Source organism: Castor canadensis, chromosome 3 (assembly GCF_047511655.1).
Source record: "Castor canadensis chromosome 3, mCasCan1.hap1v2, whole genome shotgun sequence".
Classification (NCBI taxonomy): domain Eukaryota; kingdom Metazoa; phylum Chordata; class Mammalia; order Rodentia; family Castoridae; genus Castor; species Castor canadensis.
In genome coordinates, this window is record NC_133388.1 from 100,461,511 (window position 1) to 100,481,363 (window position 19,853).

The following is a 19,853-nucleotide window of genomic DNA, read 5'->3' on the forward strand; positions in this document are numbered from 1 at the left end:
TGGCGTGTTTTGCCCAGTCAGGCTTGGACACGATCTTCCTATTTTTATGCTTCTCATTGTCACTGGGAAAGGCAGGCACACACTCCCATGCCAAGTTTAACTTTTTTTTTTTTGGATGAAGAGTTAAATTTCTGAGGAAATAACTTTTTGGAATTAATTTCAACAAAATTGTTAATAATACCTTTCCCCACAAAGACACATGCAAAGTTATCTGAATAACCAGGATTGTATAATGTGAACTATTAATAAAAGTAAACCAGCATTCAGAGAATTTACATGTGTTATTTTAAATAAACACCTTGAAAAAAGATTAAAACTATTATCTTTTGTAAACTTATATCTGTCCGGAGCTTGGTTAATGTATTCTGGACAAAGGCATAAGAAGTGCCTGAAATCCTGAAAAGTGCCAGCTCCTGCAGCACAGGGATAATGGTTCATCTGGGTCCATTTCTCTTCACAGAATTTGACAGTGGCTCCAAGGTGCTTATAAAATGCACATCGCTAGATGGGAAGAAAAGAGAAAAGTCTCTTCATGAAACCTTGAAAAGGAACATTCAAATATGGTTTGGAAGGGTGAGACATGTATCTTAGCAGTAAAACAATTTGAACCTACAAATAAAGGAACAGCTAAAACTACTGAAAAACCTATGGGACTAATGTCAGTGCTTTGTCTATCACTAAATCAAACTGGCAAGTTAGCATTTCATTTTCTTTTACTTACCTTGTCAAAAACGTAAAATAGAGGTTTATTTAAAAATATTTAGTAATATGCCTATGTTTTTAAGTTGAACATTAAAAAATACTTGGTAATGTAGTTATTTCTTAAGTTGAACATTATTTTAAAAGCTTTAAAATATTCTCAAAAATGATAATAGGAATATATTATTAAGACCTATAAATAAGTTAACAACAGAAATACACAAACATGCTAACAAGCACACTCACACACACACACTCAAGGCACTCACACACATATTCACTAACATATTCACACACACTCTCACACATATATACACACATTCACACACACTGAAACACAGGGTTTTATTGTGTGTCAATTAAACCAAGTGTATTATGCCACCCAGAGTATGATCAACTCTGAAGAGTGTCATCTTAGTTGATCCACTTATGGAAACATTTCACTACATGCATAATACCCATTAGAGTGTGCTGATTTAAATATGTGTAATTCAAAATAACTCTAAAACTTCAAATCACTTATTTATTCTTCTAAATACAATATGAAATGTCGGTTTGTCTTATGTGTAACTAAAGTTTATATAATGAGTAAATACATATGATTACATTTTTAAACATAAAATAATTTTGACTGTAGTTGAAATAATAGTACAAAAAAAGGTAAAAAGTAAGATGATGTAGTCTCACTGTATGAAATTACTTAAGGTTTTGCCTAAAGTAGCTATATTGGCTTTTCGTAGCCAGGAAAGTTAGAAAAATCCCTTATAACATTGCTAAGACACAGGTAAAAGCTAAAAAGCAATTAGGTAAGCAAGAAGTGACATAAAGATGATTGAATAAAACATAGAAATTTCACAGTAAGACTGGAAATTTGATTCACTAGGAAAAATAACCCCCCAAATACACATATTCACTAAAAATCCATGTAGTGAAAAAGCAGATCCTTGTTTAATGACAAAGTAGTGAAGATTTGGTATTTCTTGTATAACATAAAACTCAAACATATGAAAAATTTCAATAAATTGTAAAATATCATTGTGAATACAAAGGAAAAAAGCATCCCTGCAAATTACAAACAGCCAAGATAGATGAAGCACTGCAGAGACTTCACATCTCCCAGGAATTTAAGAAACATTTGGTGCTCCTGAAAGCTTTGAAGTCTTTCATTTTTTCAGGTAAAAAACACTCAGTAGTGTTTACTCTTTTAATGAATTGCATTATACTGCACATTAGAAACAGTAATAACACTATGTGACTTTGTACCGTAGGTTTTCTGGTTAGAGGAGAGGTTCACCATATTGGGGCTTGAATTCAGGGTTTTTGCACTTGCTAGGCAGGTGGTCTGTCACTTGAGCCATACCTCCAGCACTTTTTTCTCTGGTTATTTTTGAAATATGGTCTTGGTTATTTTGCTCAGGCAGGCGTGAACATGATCTTCCTATTTTTATGCTTTTCTTGTCACTGGGAAAGGCAGGGACACACTGCCATGCCAAGTTTAACATTTTTTGGATAAAAAGCTGAATTTTTAATGAAATTAATTTTGGAATTAATTTCAACCAAATTGTTAATAACACATTTCCCCACAAAGTCCCATGGCGAAGGTACCTGAACTACCAGGATTGAATAATGTTAACTATTAAGACAAGCAAATAGCACTCAGAGAATTTACATGTGTTATATTAAGTAAACATCTTGACAAAAGATTAAAACTATTATCTGTTGTAAACTTACATCTCTCAGAGTTTGGTCAATGTCTTTTGGATAAAGAAAGAAGTGGCTGAGATCCAGAAACATGCCAGGTCCTGCAGCACAGAGATAATGTTCATCTGGATACATTTCTCTTCACAGCATTTGACAGTGGCTCCAAGGTCCTTAGAAAATGCACATCACTAGATGGGAATAAAGGAGAGAAGTCTCTTCATGAAACCTTGAAAAAGAACATTCAAATGTCAAGGTTGGAAGGGTGAAACAAGTATCTGTATCTTAGTAGTAAAACAATTTGTGTCTATAAATAAAGGACCAGATAAAACTACTGAAACCCCATGGAACTAAGGTCAGTGCCCATATATTACTAACTCAGAATGTTAGCATTTCGTGTTCTTACACCTACCTTTTCCAAAATATACAATTGAAGAACTTTCAAAAAATATTAGGCAATATAGCTATTTTTTCAGTTGAAAATTATTTTAACAGTTTTTACATCCTAACAAGAGAGATAATAGAAATATATTCTTTTGGGACCTATAAATAAATTAACAAAGGTCAACTATGTGACTAAAGGCACACACAAAACCTACATACTTCAGTAGCAATTACACTAATTTCTTTATAACAGCTTACAAAATAACTAAGTCATCTTGGTTATTTTTTTAAATTTCCATTTCACCCTTCCTCTGTCCTTTAATGGTAAAAAGAATCAAGTCCCAATCAAACAGGGTTGTCTATTGCAAGTGAATGCTGGAAAGGTTAATATAAATTATTTCAAATTCTCCATTTTCTTTTCTATAGTTTTCCCTTAATAGGATAAATAGACTCTTCCTTGTCTTCCTAAACCCACACTGGGATTTTTTCTGGTGGGGGGAGCCTCTAGCTCTGGACCCTATAGTATAAAATCTCTGTTTCTACAATAAAGTTGTAAATGTTTGTTATGTACGTACTTCTGTTTTAGCATTTATGCCATTCCATGTTAACTATCTTTTTTATCATCCTCATCCAAGGTCCTCAGGTAAAGGCATCAGAATGTATTATCTTTGTATTCACAGTAGAAGGAGTACAGTTTGGCATAGAAAGTCCCACACTACACACAGTTTACTTTTGGTAATACTGTTCAAAAGTGTAGCTCGTAAATAGCCTAGCTGAATCAACTGAACTCACTTAACAGAGACAGGTGGAGTGCAAATACTACCATGAATATCTCACATGCCAACAGACATTCACATACACATACACACTCACACTTACATTCTCACCTTCACACACATACACTCACACACATATCCTCTCACATACTCACACAATCATAAACTCACACACATACATGCACTCACATAACTACACACTTGCAAAATCATGCACTCTAAATCACATACACATACACACATGCATACACTCTGAAACATGCACACTCATGCAAACTCACATGCATACATATGCAGACAGACACACATATACACACAATACACACACAGTGAAACATACACACATACACTCACATACATACACACTCATACACACTCACACATACACAGACACACAATTCAAATACACACATAAACATACACACATGCAAACTCACAAATGCACACTATCACACACACTGTCACACACTTGAAGTTATATACACACTTACATACACTCTCCCACACACTTGCACACACAATCACACAAGTCACCCACACATACAGTCCTACATACACTCACACATATATTCATACACATACCCACATCCAGTGACGCACATCAATTCATATACACACTCACATCCATTCACACACATACAGCCACACATTCAGAAATACATACCAACACCCGCACAATTTCAAGCACCTGCAAAATTTCATACACTCACATACACACGCAGTCATTCACACACATTAACAAACATACACACTCACATATACACACTCATGCAGATACTAACACATATACACCCACACTCATGCATACGTACTCACAAACACACTCTCATTCAAACACATACACAGACATACACATTCACGCACACACATATACACTCACACACATACACACACTAACACACAGGATTTTATTGTTTGGCCAAGTGTATATGCCACCTAGAATATGATCAACTTAGTTGATCAACGTATGGAAACCATTCACTATATAAATAATACACATTGGAGAATGCTGATTTAAATACGTGAAATTCAAAATAATTTTAAATTGTCAAATAATTTATTTATTGGCCTAAATAGGATATGAAATTTTGGTTTGTCTTACCTACAATTTAAGTTTCTACACATAGTAAAGACATGACTACATTTGTGAACCTAAAATGATTTGGAGTGTAGATGAAATATTACTACAAAAAAGATAAAATAAGGTCACATAGTCTAACAGTTCAAAATTACTTAAGGTTTTTCCTACAGTAGCTACATTTGCCTTTCATAAACCTGGAAAAGACAGAAAAAACATAACATTGGTAAAACACAGGCAAAAGCTAAAAAGCAGTTAGGTAAGCAAGAAGTGACATGAAGACGATTAAATAAAACATAGAAATTTCCCAGTAAGATTAGAAATTCAATACACTAGGGAAAAATTGATCCCAAAATATACATGTTCACTAGAAATCCATATAGTAAAAAACCAGAAGATCTTTGTTTAATGATAACGTAGTTGAAGATAAAACTCAAACATATAAGAATTTTCAATAAATTATAAAATACCATTGGGAAAAGAAAGGAAAAAAGCACCACTGCAAATTACAAACATCCAAGATAGATGAAGCACTGCAGAGACTTCACATCTCCCAGGAATTTAAGAAGCAGCTGATGCTCCTGTAAGCCTTGAAGTCTTTCACTTTTTCAGGTAAAGGACACTCAGTAGTGTTTACCCTTTAAATGCATTGCTTTACAGTGCATATTAGAAACAATGATAACTCTAGGTGTCTTTGTATAGTACTTTTTGTTTTGGTGGGGGAGGGGTTGGCAGTACTGGGGCTTGAATTCAGTTTTTTGCACTTGCTAGGCAGGTGTTCTGTCACTTAAGCCATACCTCTAGCACTTTTTTCTGTTTTTTTTTTTTTTTAATATCTTCTTGCTTTTTTTGCCCCGGCAGTCCTCGACACAATCATTCTGTTTTTATGCTTCTCATTGTCACTGGAAATGGGAAGCACACACTGCCATGCCAATTTTAACTTGTATTTGGAAAAAAAAGTTAAATTTCTGAGGAAATAACTGTAAATAATTTTAAAGAGATTGTTAATAACACATTTCCCCACAAAGACTCGTGGCAAAGGAACTACCAATATTGTATAATGTTAACTTTTAATATTAACAAAATAGCTTTAAGAGAATTTACACATGCTTTTTAAAGTAAACAACTTCTCAAAAGACTAAGACTATTATCTGTAGTAAAATAACATCTCTCAGGAGCTGGGTCAATGTCTTCTACACAAACGGACAATGAGGCAAATCCTGTAATGTGCCAGCTCCAGCAGCACAGGGATAATGGTACAACTGGATACATTTCTCTTCAAAGCATTTGACAGTGGCTCCAAAGTGTTTAGAAAATACACATCGCCAGATGGGAATAAAGGAGAGAAGTCTCTTTATGAAATCTTGAAAAAGAACATTCAAATGTAGGTGTCAGAAGGATGAGACAACTATCTTAATAGTAAAACAATTTGAATCTACAAATAAAGAACCAGTTAAAACTACTGAAAACTGATGAGACTAACCTCGGTGCTTCATAAATCACTAACTCAATCTAGCAAGTCAGCATTTCATGTCCTTATACCTACCTTGTCAAAAACATACACTTGACATTTTTTAAAAAAATATTTGGTAATATAGCTTTTTTTAAGTTGAACATTATTTTAACAGGTTTTAGATCCTATCAAAAGAGATAGAGGAGTATATTATTTGTAAGTCCTACAAATAGTTCACAAAGGACAAGAAAAACTCACAAACATGCACACTCACACACAAAAAACTCATACACATACACTCGCACACACATATACACTCACACATACACTCACACACTCAGTCACATTCACACAATACACTCACACATCCCACACACTAACACATGCACTCACACACACTCACATACACACTCTCACATACATACACATACTCTCAAACTACTACACATACACACTCACATACACACACAAAAGGTCAGATACTGTCTCATACATACACACCCACTGACACCTGACATTTGTGGCTCATCATTCTGAGCATCCAATTGGCTATTTCAAGAAGAGACATTCGTCACATTAATGGATTAATTTTAATAGCATTTTATATTGATCAGTTGGCTCAACTCTAAAGGGATATACAAACACTTGGGCTGATGAATAGGGCCTTCCAAACTCACACTATTGCATGGATGTGGAATAAGGGTGTCCACTCCAAGTGTGGACCTGGAATGGCAGCACCTCCAGGAACAATGCACCCATTCATGGGAATAAAACAAACAAAACTAATCCACTTTTGTGTTACACTAAGGAAAAAATAACTACAACTCAGGCCAAAGAATTTCAAAAGATCTCTTTTTTAAAAGAAATTTTACTCAGAACACAGTAACACCATAATTACAGCTCTATGATACAGAATATGTACATTCCCAAAGTGAATTTAACACATCATTCTTGTTGGAGCAGAGAAGCAGTGGGATCATCAGATTGGCTCTGAACATGCTTTAAAATCCACTTGGCAAAACTGATTCCAGAGCAACTTAGCGAGGGTTCCAAGCCTGGCAATGTGAGTTAGTGCTCTAGGGGGAGTGCAGCCCTTACCTAAAACTCCTTCTTTATGTTGGCTACTTCCTTGCTGAGCTCCAGGATTGTGAGAACAAGGTCCTACCTGGATAAGGACAGGTACACAGGGCTTGTCAGTCCCTTGGAGGCATTAGTCATCCAGTGGGAGTCATCCAGTGGTGCCTCTACTCCTCACTGCAGTCACTACACTTGCAGAAATAGTCATGAGGCTGCTGTATCCTGATGCCCTTCAGTAGCAGCATACTTCTGGCAGTGAGCTGCCAGGATGATGGGCCAGAATCAATCAAGGTCCTCCTCATAGGTGTAGAATTCCTTCTTCTGCAGCTCCTGTACAGGGGCTCAAGGTCAGGGACTTGATGGCCATGAAGCCCAGGTGGTTGAGCATGGCCACCATGCCCACACAGGCCTTGCTTATGGCAAACAGTAGGGCACATAACATCCTGTTGTGTGCCAGGTTCTGTTCTTGAATTGCAGCTCTCTCACCTCCAAGTGCTCATTGCCCACCAACAGCTGCAGTGCTTTCAGGGGGAGAGGAGGATAAGGGGGTGGATATGATCAAAGTACATTATATGCATGTATGGAAATATCCCAACAAAACCTTTCTGTACAATTAATATATGCAATAAAGAATAAAAAATAAAATACCTGGAAGAAATGCCAGGGATGTATTTCAGAACTAAAGCACTTGTCTGGCACATGTGAGTCCCTGTATTAAATTTCCAGACCACAATAAAACTTGGCATTGAAAATTAAAATGAGTGAAATTAGCCAGGTGCAATGGCTCACACTTGTAATCCCAGCTACTCGGGAGGTGACTATCATGAGGCTCACAGTTGGAAGTCAGCCCAGGCAAAAAGTAGGTGAGATCCCACTTCAACCAATAAAAGTTGGGAGTGGTGGCACACATTATGAGAATCTTGGTCCAGGCTGACTTGGGCAGAAAAGTGAGACTCTATTGGAAAAACAACTAAAGCAAAAAGGGCTGGGGGCATGGCTTAAATGGCAGGGTGCATAGTAAGTGCAAGGCAATGAGTTCATGCACCAGTACTGAAAAAAGAAACCAAAAAACAAAGAGAGAGGGAGAAGGAGGAGAGGGAGGAAAGGGAGAGAAGGAGGTGGGGGAGAGAGAGAGAGAGAAAGAGAGAAGCCAGGGAAGGAGGGAGAAAGGGATGACCTCTTTATGATTGATTTGCCTGTGAGCTGTAAAGCTGAGTTTATGGATTTGTGACCCAACCCACTTCTATTGTGGTGTAGGAGATGGATGTTGTTACCTGGAAGAGCTAGGAATAAAAGACAGAGGTTTGCATAGTGAGGATTATTCAGATTTACTGATTACTGAAATCAAGGAAGCTGTTCAACTTTTAAGTAGTACAAATGGAAAAGCTAATCACCGGGAGTACATTTTTCTCACTAGATAGTGCCAGCATAATTTTGTGTTATGGTAATAAAGTGTGTCAAGGATATGGTGAAATAAATGTAATGCTTAATATTTTGTGAGATGTGGGGGAAGCAATCTTAAGTTATAAACTTCCGTTAGGTTTCGTTAAATGTAATTAAATAGAATGTCCTGTCAAGCAGGCAGAACACAGGATTAACACAGATATCAAGCTATAAAATCACCTGTTTCTTAAATATATACCATCATGTAACAAAGCACTTGCTTTGAAAAAAATCACTCCAGTGTTTGGGGTAGAGTCCAGTGCTAAAGCACTTGCCTATCTTCCCTGGAGCTGTGGGTTTGATCCCCAGCACCACATACACAGAAATCACCCCAAAACGCTGATTTAATAATCAGTGTGGTTTATAGCCACAGCCTAAAAGAGGTTTCAAAATAAGGCATTAATACAATTGGTAACAATACACACAGATGTCCACAATTCTTATATCAGCTCAGATAATTCATAACTACAGTCTGGATGCTGCTTACTTAGTTTGTTGGACTAAAGACCAGAATTTTCACTTAAACCATTAGACTCAGTGGCGTATTTTCTGCATTGTGCTCATATGCCATCTCTAGTAATCCTTATGTTTATGATCCTAAATTGGTTCGTTATCAAGCAAGGCAAAATGTAATACTGGGTTATCCATGATGATGTAGATCTTTGTTTAAAATCACACATACTCAGTAGCACCATGTGATCTTTTTGGAATGCAAATAGTGAGCTCTTCTCTCTTACTCCATTGAAGGTGTGGTCAAGAGATTAAGAGACATGGAGAAGGACTCAATAATAATAACCCCCTTCTAGTCTCAGGATGGAAATTCCTCATTCAAAAATATGACTCTGGGGCTGGAGTAGGGTCTCAGGTGGTAGAGCACCTGCTTAGCACAAAAGGCCATGTGCACAAACCTAGTACTGCAAAAAAATATATATGGCTCTGAGTGCTGAGTGTGTAGGTCAGTGATAGAGCATCTCAATAACATGTGAACAAGACCCTGGGTTCAACCCCTAGTGCTGCAAAAAACAAAAACAAAACTAAACAGAAAACTACATGCTAGGTTTAGAGGTGTAGCTCAGCACTAAAACACTTGCTTAGCATGTGTGAGGCCCAAGTTTGTTCCCAAGAACAACAACAAACAAATAAAAACTCAAGTAGCTCAATGGCATTTGGGGCAATTTTATGGGACTTTAGTTTTTGGTGCTGGGGACTGAAACCAGGAAGCATGTGTTCTGCCACTGAGATATAACCCCAGTTCCAAATGGCTTCTTTTTAAACTAATCTAAATGCTATAAGTTCATGAGAGGTAGGGAAAGGAAGATTGTAGCTGCAATAAAGTCCAAAAGTCATAATACTCAGTCAAAATCTTCCTAAAGACTTCCTTTAAAAATCTGGATTTAGAACTGGAGGTATGGCTCAAGTAGTAAGACACTTGTCTGGCAAGTACAAGACCCTGAGTTCAAATCCCAGTACATAAAAAAACAAGCAAACAAAAAACAAAAGGAAGAAAAAAGCATAATGATTTAGGCTTTTTGGCATTGCCTTATGTGGTGTTTCCTCCTTATTGCAATAATCCAAGAAGTTAGAGATTCAACTCTCCACAATGAGAAGACTGGAGCCACATGACCTCAGGTGGTCCAAACTAATGAATAAAGTCATGAAAAGTATGTGGCCTATGTCATTTCTTTGTTTTTTTGGTGGTACTGCAGTATGAACTCACAGCCTTGCACTTTGCATTTGTCAGGCAACTGCTCGACCACTTGAGCCACTCCACCTGCCCATTTTATGGCTTACTTTTGAGATAGGGTCTCACTTTATGCCAAAGCTGACATAGACCATAATATTCCTATTTGTGCTTCCCTGCATAGATCAGATGACAGGTACACATCTCCACTCCCAGCTGTTGTTAAGATGGTGTCTCATGGGCTTTTTTGCCCATGCTGGCCTAGAACTTTGATCCTCCTGATCTCTAGCTACTCACGTGGCCTGAGCCACTGAGCTTAGCTAGGAAATTCTTACTGAATCGCCCATCCCTGGGACGGTCTTCCTTTCTGAGACAATGCAAGTCTCATCATTTTGTTAGGCTTAAGTAAAATAAATAGATAAGATTCTTTCACCAACAAAAAGAAAGTGCTTGGTGATTTTCCTCTATTCAAAAATGTTTATCTCCACTGAGATATTTATGTATGTATTTTATTTTTGGTGTTGAGTATTGAACCCAGGGCTTCACAATGCTAAGCCTGTGTTCTCCCACTGAGCTTTTTAAAGACTAATAGTCATACACAAATCACTAACAGCTGACATACCCTATCCCAAACCCCCACACTCATTCAGGTTTAGAGTGATGGGCACATTTATCAAATTCACAGACCTTAAAAGGCACAGAAGTCTCTGAAGACAGAAGACATCCCTACAAAAGCACTGCATCCTATAAGGGCAAGCTGCCCATTTTCACATGGTGCCACCTTATGGAGTAAATGCCTGGCCTTTGGAATTGTAAAAGGCACCAGAATTTAACAGCATGACCTGGGCCTTGAACTCACCTGGACTAAAAATGATGGCTCCACCTTGCTGAGCCTGGTCTCCTTGAAAATCAAAAAAATTTCCAAGCCTGCCACAGGCGTCAGAGGCTTCCTGAGAGCAGATTCACTTTATGTGAGGGCTGTGATCTGAAACAGTGAGAAATGACTTTAGATGAAATCACTTTATACTCCATTAGATATTGAGATTACATTAGTAGTTCTATAAAACATTCTCAGCTAGCTGTGGTGGTACACACCTGTAATTCTAGCACTCAAGAGGCTGTTGCAGGAGGATCACAAGCTTGAGGCCAGCCTGAGTTACATCGTGAGACCCTGTTTCAAAAAAATAGAGATAATTAAGATAAAGCTTCTGTGGTGCCACATCTTACTTTCTTTATTTCTAAGTTTAAAACACAGCATCTCACCTTCTATTTGCCGTTTTTTTCTTCCTTCAAACATTATCTTCTTGACCTTTCATGGGGGGTGCTGTAGCCCATTTAATCCTTTGTCTAGTGCAGTGTCGGGTATTTGGCATCATCCTTAACTTCTACGCCCAATAAATTCCAGTAGCAGTGTTCATCAAGTGTTGGCAACAGAAAATGTCTCCCAGGGCAGGTCATGTCCCAGATGAGAAAAACTGCTTAACTAAGAAGTGACAATAGACTATAGACATTTCACATTGGCATCATTTCCATTTTAGCTGTCCTTTTGCACTCTGTTGAGTCTCTCACTTACTAACAGTTGTGGCACAGACTGTTCGATGTTAGTCACAAACCTGTCTTCTCCTTCTGGGGCCACAAATAAACTTTATTTCCCAGTCTTTCTCAAAGAAGTTGTGGCCTGTGACTATATTCTAACCAATGAGTGAAATGATCACTTCCACACTGAGCTCCTAAAACCTCTGAAACTTCACTCTCTCCACGTTCCTTCTACATTCTTGGAAGGCTTGGGTTGGAAATGACAGAACCACTTTGTGGAAGGGGGTCTGGATCCCAGAACTGCTAATTGGAGGTGCAGCACTTGAATAGACATACCCTTCCTGAAAGTGGACATAAAAAGAAGTATCCTCTACCATGTTTATACTACTGAGACTGTGGGGTTCAGGTAACACAGCAGCTACTGTTTTTCCTCACCTGCCCTCTACTTTCTACTGTCCTCACAGTGAATGCTCCTTTATCCTCACTCTTTATTATTCACCTTTTTATTAGGTACTGGGGCTTGGACTTAGGGCCTCATTTTTACTAGGCAGGCACTCTACCACTTCAGTCACTCCACCACTCCTGTTTTGGGTTGGATATTTTCAAACTAGGATATCACAAACTATTTGCCTGGGGCTGGCTTTGAACCTTGATCTTTCTGATCTCTGCCTCCTGAGTACTGGGATTACAAGCATGAAATGCCTGGCTCCCTTGCTATGCTTGTAACTATTTTTTTCTGTTATGCTTGCCTTGTTTATGGCTTGTGCTTACCTTTTAACTTTCATGACTGTGTAGAAAAAAACAAACCCAGACTCAAACTCATTTTCTCCTACTATACAACACAGATCACTTCTGACACCTGATGTGTGGAAGTTTCTCTCCACACATAAACAAGCAAGCAAGCAATTCTGAACAAGTATGTCCTCTAATTCAATGCCCGCTTAACACTATCTACCTGGTGCCAGCATCAGATTCCACAGGTTGAGGGCTCAGTCCCCAAGACTGACCCCTATGTCCAATTCAATTCAGATGTCAGTCACAAGCCCCAGGTTGTTTACTCTGTGGTGTGTGTGGCTATGCATTGGGCTTCCCACAAACCTCTTTTTGATTTCCATGAATGTAACTGACTCACAGAATTCAAGGAAACACATTTAATAATTTATTATAAATAGTATTTCAAAGGATACAGATGAAGAAACACATCAGGCAGATAAAGGAGAAAGGGGTAAAGAGCTTCCATGGCCTTTCTGGGTGCGCCATCCTCCATTAACATCCATGTGGTCAGCTGTCTGGACTATCCAGATGCTGTCTTTTTGGATTTTTATGGACACTTCATTGCATACACATGGATAACATGTAGAAATGTGATTGGACATAGGCTGATCACATGTTTGATGGATGAGTGGGGAACCCACCAAGGCCTGTGTATTCAGATGCCTGAGCCTCTCTATGTGGCCTGCCTTCTTCAGGACATTTGAAAAGGGGATCTCATGACATGCTATCAAATATGGAGGGTCAGAGAGTATCTTTATGGCCAAGCTACAAAACAAAACAAAAAGGCAGGGGGAGAGTATAGCTTTATTTTCTATGAACTGCCTTGGGGAGGGAGTTATGAGCCAGGAACTATGTATGAAATCATATATACATAAATGTCAAATGACCTTACTGGATTCCTAGTATGTCCAAATACCCTTTATTTCCCTTCTTATCTCCAACTCTTTTATTTCTTTCATATTTATATAATGAAGGACATCTACTTTACCACAAAATAAATACAAGTTTCCTTTACTTAAAGATATGAGTAAAAGATTAAATGTTTTACAGGTTTCTGTAACTAACCTAAATGTACAGAAATGCAAATTATCTCCTTATGTCTAAGTAAGTTGTTGGTATTGCAGAACTTTCAAGAATCCATGAAAAGAAGCTGCTACAGCTTAGAACCAAATAATCTTTGCTGTCAAGCACAATCTAATTTTTCCACTGAGTTCTTAATGATAAACAACCTGGTGTCTAGATTTGTACTTACCAATTACTCCCTTACATTTATATATTCTTATGCTTTGTCTTTATAAAATGGGTACCATAGTTGGACATAATTGTCCATGTATATAATTCTAGCTACTCAGGAGGCAGAGATTGGGAGGACTTTGGTTCAAAGTCTGCTCAGTCAAAAAGTTCCCAAGACCCCATCTCAACCAACAGCTAGGTATGCTGGTATGTTTCTGTAATTCCAAAATTACATGGGAAGTGTAAATAGGAGAATGTTTGTGCAAGGAGCCTGGGCATAAATAAAATCTTATTTGAAAAGTAACTAACACAGACTCCTGGTGTTGTGACTCAAGTGGAAGAGCACCTGACTAGCAAAGCACAAAGCCCTGACTTCAAATCCAGGTACTGCCAAAAAACAAAAATGGGTAGCATGAATTTTAAATTATAACTGTATAATATATTTTTAGTGCCTAATTTTCAAGGAAGATAGTTCTGAGACTGATCCCAAATTTCAAGCTTTATGGGGAGAAATCTTTAGAAAAATTTTATGAGAAACTAACATTTTCTGCTTGGCGATATAAAATTTAAACTATAAAAAATATACTATGTAAATATATAGATATTATATGCAAATATATATATATATATATAAATTTATCTATGCATTATATATAGCTGTATATGACTACTCATATATATTATGTAAATATGAACTACATTTAACTGAGTTTAAAAGATTTGGCTACAATCTCCTAATCACAAGCATATATTTGGTTTCAAATTCACCTGTTTCCTTTGTGATTTCATATCTTTATTGTGGCAATGTCTGAGTTATTACTGGTGTGAAACTCACATTTTAAATTTAAGTGTTAAATGATGAACAGCTTGCACATGGGAGACTATTACAGCATATAACACAGTGTAACAAAGTCAGGCTCACATCTGTACTGTTTCAGTTTCCTGTACTTGGCGGCTGTGGGATGCACATAAGTTCCTGTTTATGCAAGCTCATGCTCAGCTTTAATGCAGTTGGGTCACTTTCTTTAAAAACATCAGCAAAAGGATCATGAAAATCTACTCACAAACATCCCAGACCCATCTCTCCTGAGCCCCTCTCCTTTCTTTCTAGCTCATGGCTACAACCTTGTCATGAACACCACTGCCTTGTTCCTTCACACAGAATATGTGACTGTCTCCCACATATGGATGACTCCCCAAGTGTCTTCAGATTAGACCTGACGTCTTGGGTTTAAGTAGCCCCATCCTATCCGTTGTTTCCCACCAATTACCTACTGGCTCCTAGGCTTGAGCCTGAAGCAGGGACCTGCACTGTTCCAAATGAGTCACACTTTGCCATGCCTTTGTGTACTTGTCCAGGCTAGTCTGTACAGAGCAACCGCCCTGCCCCTCACTTCACCAGTCAACTCCTTTCACAGTGAGTAAAGACTTCACTTCCCAGACCCTTCCCTTCCTTGGCATTCCTAAGGCATGCTCACCTTCATCTCAAGCCTGTAGACTGTCCTGAAATCTCTGGAAGAGAGGGACTGTGACTTGGAAGCAACCAACCTGGTAGGTGTCAAAGACATGAACTCTGTAACATTCTATGAGAATCACTGAGCTGAGCTCAAGCTTTCTTATCTAAGATATAACATAAACAGTTCACATAACATTTAATAAGGTGTACTCAAAACAAGGAACTGTGCTAAGGGTAGGGAATGTGGACAATATGAAGAATAGTCCTCAAATTCTTCAACTAACTATGCAGACTCCACAGCAACATTGACTGTAATAACAAGAGTACACAGAGAGCTCCAAGGAGGTAGCAACTCCTGCTTAAAGAGCCATGAAGAACCTCTTTGGGTTAGGTTTCAAATGATTCAGGAGAATTTCTTCATTAAAGGACATAGAATATTCATAACCATGGTGTTGAGGTATGAAAGTATGGGAACTTAATGTTATTTTCCTTTAATTCGAAAAATTAAATGTACTTGTCTGGTGGAGTGCCTCAAGCAGTAAAAGCACCCTGAGTTCAAACCTTAGTGCTGCCAAAAAGAAAAAAAAATACACTTTAAAACTAAGAAATTGAACTGAAGTTCCAACACAGTGGTAGAGCACTTCCCTGGCATGTGTGAGGTCCAGGGTTTGATCCCCAACACCTCCTCAAAAAGCCAGTTTTCTTACTTTCATATTAAGTAAACACTGCAATACCTGTTTCTGGGGGTGGGGAGGTGATTGATTTCTGAATTCAGGACTTCAGCTTGCAAAGCAAGCACTCCACTGCCTGATGCACACCACCAGTCTGTTTTGTCTGGTTATTTTGGAACTATTTGCCCAGGGCTGGATTTGAACCAAGATCCTTCTGATCTCAGCCTCCTAATCCTCTTGGCTGAGATTACAGGTGTGAGCCACTGGCAAGAGGCTATACAATGGGCAAACGCTTCTCAATATCTTCACGTAAAAGGCTCCTCTGAGGAGTAGCATGTAAAGTGGTTCAAATGGCAAAAAACCTGCCTAGCAATAAAAAGGTCCTATATTCAAACCCCAGAGCTTCCACCAAAAAAATAAAATAAAATAATTACAAAGAGAAACAGGACTTTCAAATGGCTTAAGTGTGAAGATACTGTGGGGATCTATCTACAGCACATACCCAGAATGAACTTGGTCAGCAACACCACAGCCATGACCTTGTCTAGACATAACTGCCCTGCTCAAGCCCCGTACCCCCAGGTTCACAATGAGCCACATTTCCTGTAGGTAATTGCATGGCTTTACTGCACCCCTCACCACTCCCTCTTCATGCTTATGGCACTTGCTGCCCATCATCTGTGCCCCACATGCACACTGATAGGTCGCATTGGCTGCAGACCAGATCCAGCCAGGGCAAGCAAGAAACTCCTGGGTCTCCACTGCTCTAATGAAGAAGGAAATCAGATTTGGGGAAGGGACATTTCCAAGTCTGTCTTCCTTGGGAATTCACCCTCAGCCAGTGTTTCCTTGTACTTTCTTGTAACACTTTTAATGAAAGGTTAGAACTTCAATACACTAAAATTTCTCTGTTTAACCTACAGTGCAATTTCATTTTCATTAGTGGACCCAACTAATAGGAATGTCCTCAGATCCTATGATCAAGGAAATGTGAATGTGTACTATTAACATTTCTATCCTGTTATTATAAATAAGAGATATGCCTTCAATGTATCAATGGCTGAAAGTAACCTAAAAGCACACATTCATTTGTGTGTGTATTGGGGGGGTACATAGGTTTTAACTCAGGACTTTAAACTTGTAAAGCAGGCATTCTACACTTGAGCCATACCTCCAGTCTATTTTTCTCTGGTTATTTTCATCACAAGGTCACATGAACTATTTGCCCATGCTGGCAACTTCCAGTTCAATGGAATCACTGTGATATCACCTGGTAGAAAAATTCCTTCTTTTGGATCTAAGACTCAAGGCTGGGCATGGTGGCTCACACCTGGAATCCTAACTATTAGTGATGTGGAGATCATGTGGATTGCAGTTCGAGGTGAGCCTAGGAAAAGGTTAGCAAGGTCGCATTTCAACCAAAGGCATGCATCTGACTTCTCATGCTACATGGGGAGACACCAATAGGAGGACAGAGTCTCAGGTTGGCCTGGGCAAAAAGGGAGACCCTATCTCAAAAACTAAAGCAGGTCGGAGGCTTAGCTCAAGTGGTAGAGCATCTGCCTAGCAACTGTCAAAGACCTGATCATGTTCATCCTTTGTACCACCAAAAAAAAAAAAAAAAGGCAAACAAAAACCTAACCAACGTAAAAATAATTGCTGTGGCTCAAGTGATAGAATATCTGCCTAGCCATGCAAGGCCCTGACTAGAACCTCCAGGACCACCAAACTAAGACCTGTAGGGCAACTACCAAGGCAGTGGAAGTAGGAGGATTGCAGTTTGAGCCCAATCTGGGCAAAGGATATTGAGACCCTGTCTCAAAAACAAGCTGGAAGCCAGGTGCTGGTGACTTACTCCGTAATTCTACAGAGGCTGAAATTAGGAGAGGCTGAGATTAGGAGAATTGTGGCTGCAGGACATCCAGGGCAAGAAAGTTTGTGAGACCCTATCTTAAGGAAAAATGCTGGGTATGGTGGCTTACAACTGTCATCCCAGGGATAGCGGGAACCTTAATAGAGGACTATCATGGTCCAGGCTGGCCTGAGCAAAAATACTTACCTCAAAAATAACCACAACGAAAAGGAATGGAGACATCGTTCATCTGGTAGAGTGCCTGCCTAGCAAGTGTGAAGTCCTGAGTTCAAATCCCAGTGAAGAAAAAGAAATACCAAGCAAACAAAGCTGAGTGTGGTAGCACATCCCTTGGTCCCAGTTACTCAGGAGGCAGAGGATCAGAGCTGGCCTGAGGAAATGATGAGATCTTTTCTGAAAAACAAACGAAATATAAGGACCAAGAGCCTGGGTTAAGTTGTAGAAGGTTTGAGTTCAATCCCTAGTATAACCAAAAAGAAAAACAAAAAAACAACAAAAACCTAAGACCTCTAAACAAGCAGAGTACATTGTCAAGAGAACAAGAAGCAAAAATTTTGCCAGTAGATGACAAGGGGTAATAGGGACAAGTAGAATTTCCATTTCCATCCCTTAAGTCTTGGCAATGGCAGACATTCCACCACCTATTGGATAGAGACAGCCTCCTGTAGAAATTTTTCCTTATCCAACAAAGTTCTGTCTCTGTTTTTTTTTCTTTTTTTTTTGGTGGTACTCGAGTTTGAAATTAAGGTCTCATGCTTGCTAGGCAGGCACCCTACCACTTCAGCCGATTTGACAGCCCTTTTTTATGTTGGCTATTTTTGAGATAGAGTCTCCTAAACTAGTGGCATGGAAATGCTTTGAACCTCAGTCTTCCTGATCTCTGCCTCCTGACTAACTAGGATTACAGATATGAGCATTGGCGCCCAGCTGTCTCTGAATTATCAAAAGGGCATTACTATATTTAAGATGGTGAGGAACATGTTAAGATGGTAAACTCCATGAGCATGGGCTGTTGCCACAAGTAACTTGCAGTTAAGGGAGTTTCTTGACCAGTAACCATGCTGTAGAGAATACCACGAGGATAGGTAAGTCACTGGGTTATGTCCACAGATACAGCTTGGGCAGAAGCAGTATCTATAGGGAAGGCAAATTTTTTTTCTTTATTGATATATTCATATGTACATACATTGTTTGGGTCATTTCTCCCCCCTGCTTACCAACCCCTCCCTCTCCCAGCCACCCCCCTTTGCTTCCAGGAAGAACCTGCTCTGCCCTTTCCTCCAATTTTGTTGAAGAGAAGACATAAGCAATAATAAGAAAGACAAAGCATTTTTGCTCTGTATAGGAGAGCTATACAGAGAGATTCCTAGTATTGATTCCATGTATAAGTGTATTACAATCTGAGTTGATTCATGTCTACCTGATCTCTTCACTACTTCCCATTCACCGTCCCATATTGACCTCTGTCACTTTAAGTTTACTGTATTAGCTCCTCTGCAGTGGGGACACCAAATTCTTTCAAGTTTTGGGTTTCTTACCTATCCCCATACCTCCCGTATGTGCTCTCCCTTCATCATGTGACCCAAGTTCAACCACATTGCAGTATTTGCCATAGGTCTAAAGTCTGAATATAAGAGACAACATATGATTTTTGGTCATCTGAGCCTGGGTAACTTTGCTCAGGACGATGTTCTTGAATTCCATCCATTACTTGCGAATGATAAGATTTTCTTCTTCTTCATGGTTGAGTAAAATTCCATAGTGTATAAATACTACATTTTCTTGATCCATTCGTCAGTAGTGCAGCATCTTGGCTGTTTCCATAACTTGGCTATTGTGAATAGTGTTGTAATAAACATAGGTTGGCAGGTGCCTCTCAAGTAACCTGAGTCACATTCCTTTGGGTATATCCCTAGGAGTGGGATTGCTGGATCATATGGCAGATCTATGTTTAGTTTTTTAAGAAGCCTCCATATTGTTTTCCTGAGTGATTACACTAGCTTGCATTCCCACCAGCAGTG

At 38.8% G+C, this 19,853-nt stretch overlaps 1 long non-coding RNA gene across 1 annotated transcript; it reads right to left on the minus strand.

Moving 5' to 3' along the window:
• Positions 1-6,965: 6,965 nt before the first annotated feature.
• On the minus strand, positions 6,966-18,213 carry LOC141421320 (uncharacterized). The gene is made up of 5 exons (XR_012445915.1): positions 18,019-18,213; positions 11,553-11,772; positions 11,385-11,460; positions 11,149-11,274; positions 6,966-7,686 (listed from the first exon to the last, which is right to left on the minus strand). It is a non-coding gene; the product is annotated as an uncharacterized lncRNA (long non-coding RNA).
• Positions 18,214-19,853: the final 1,640 nt, after the last annotated feature.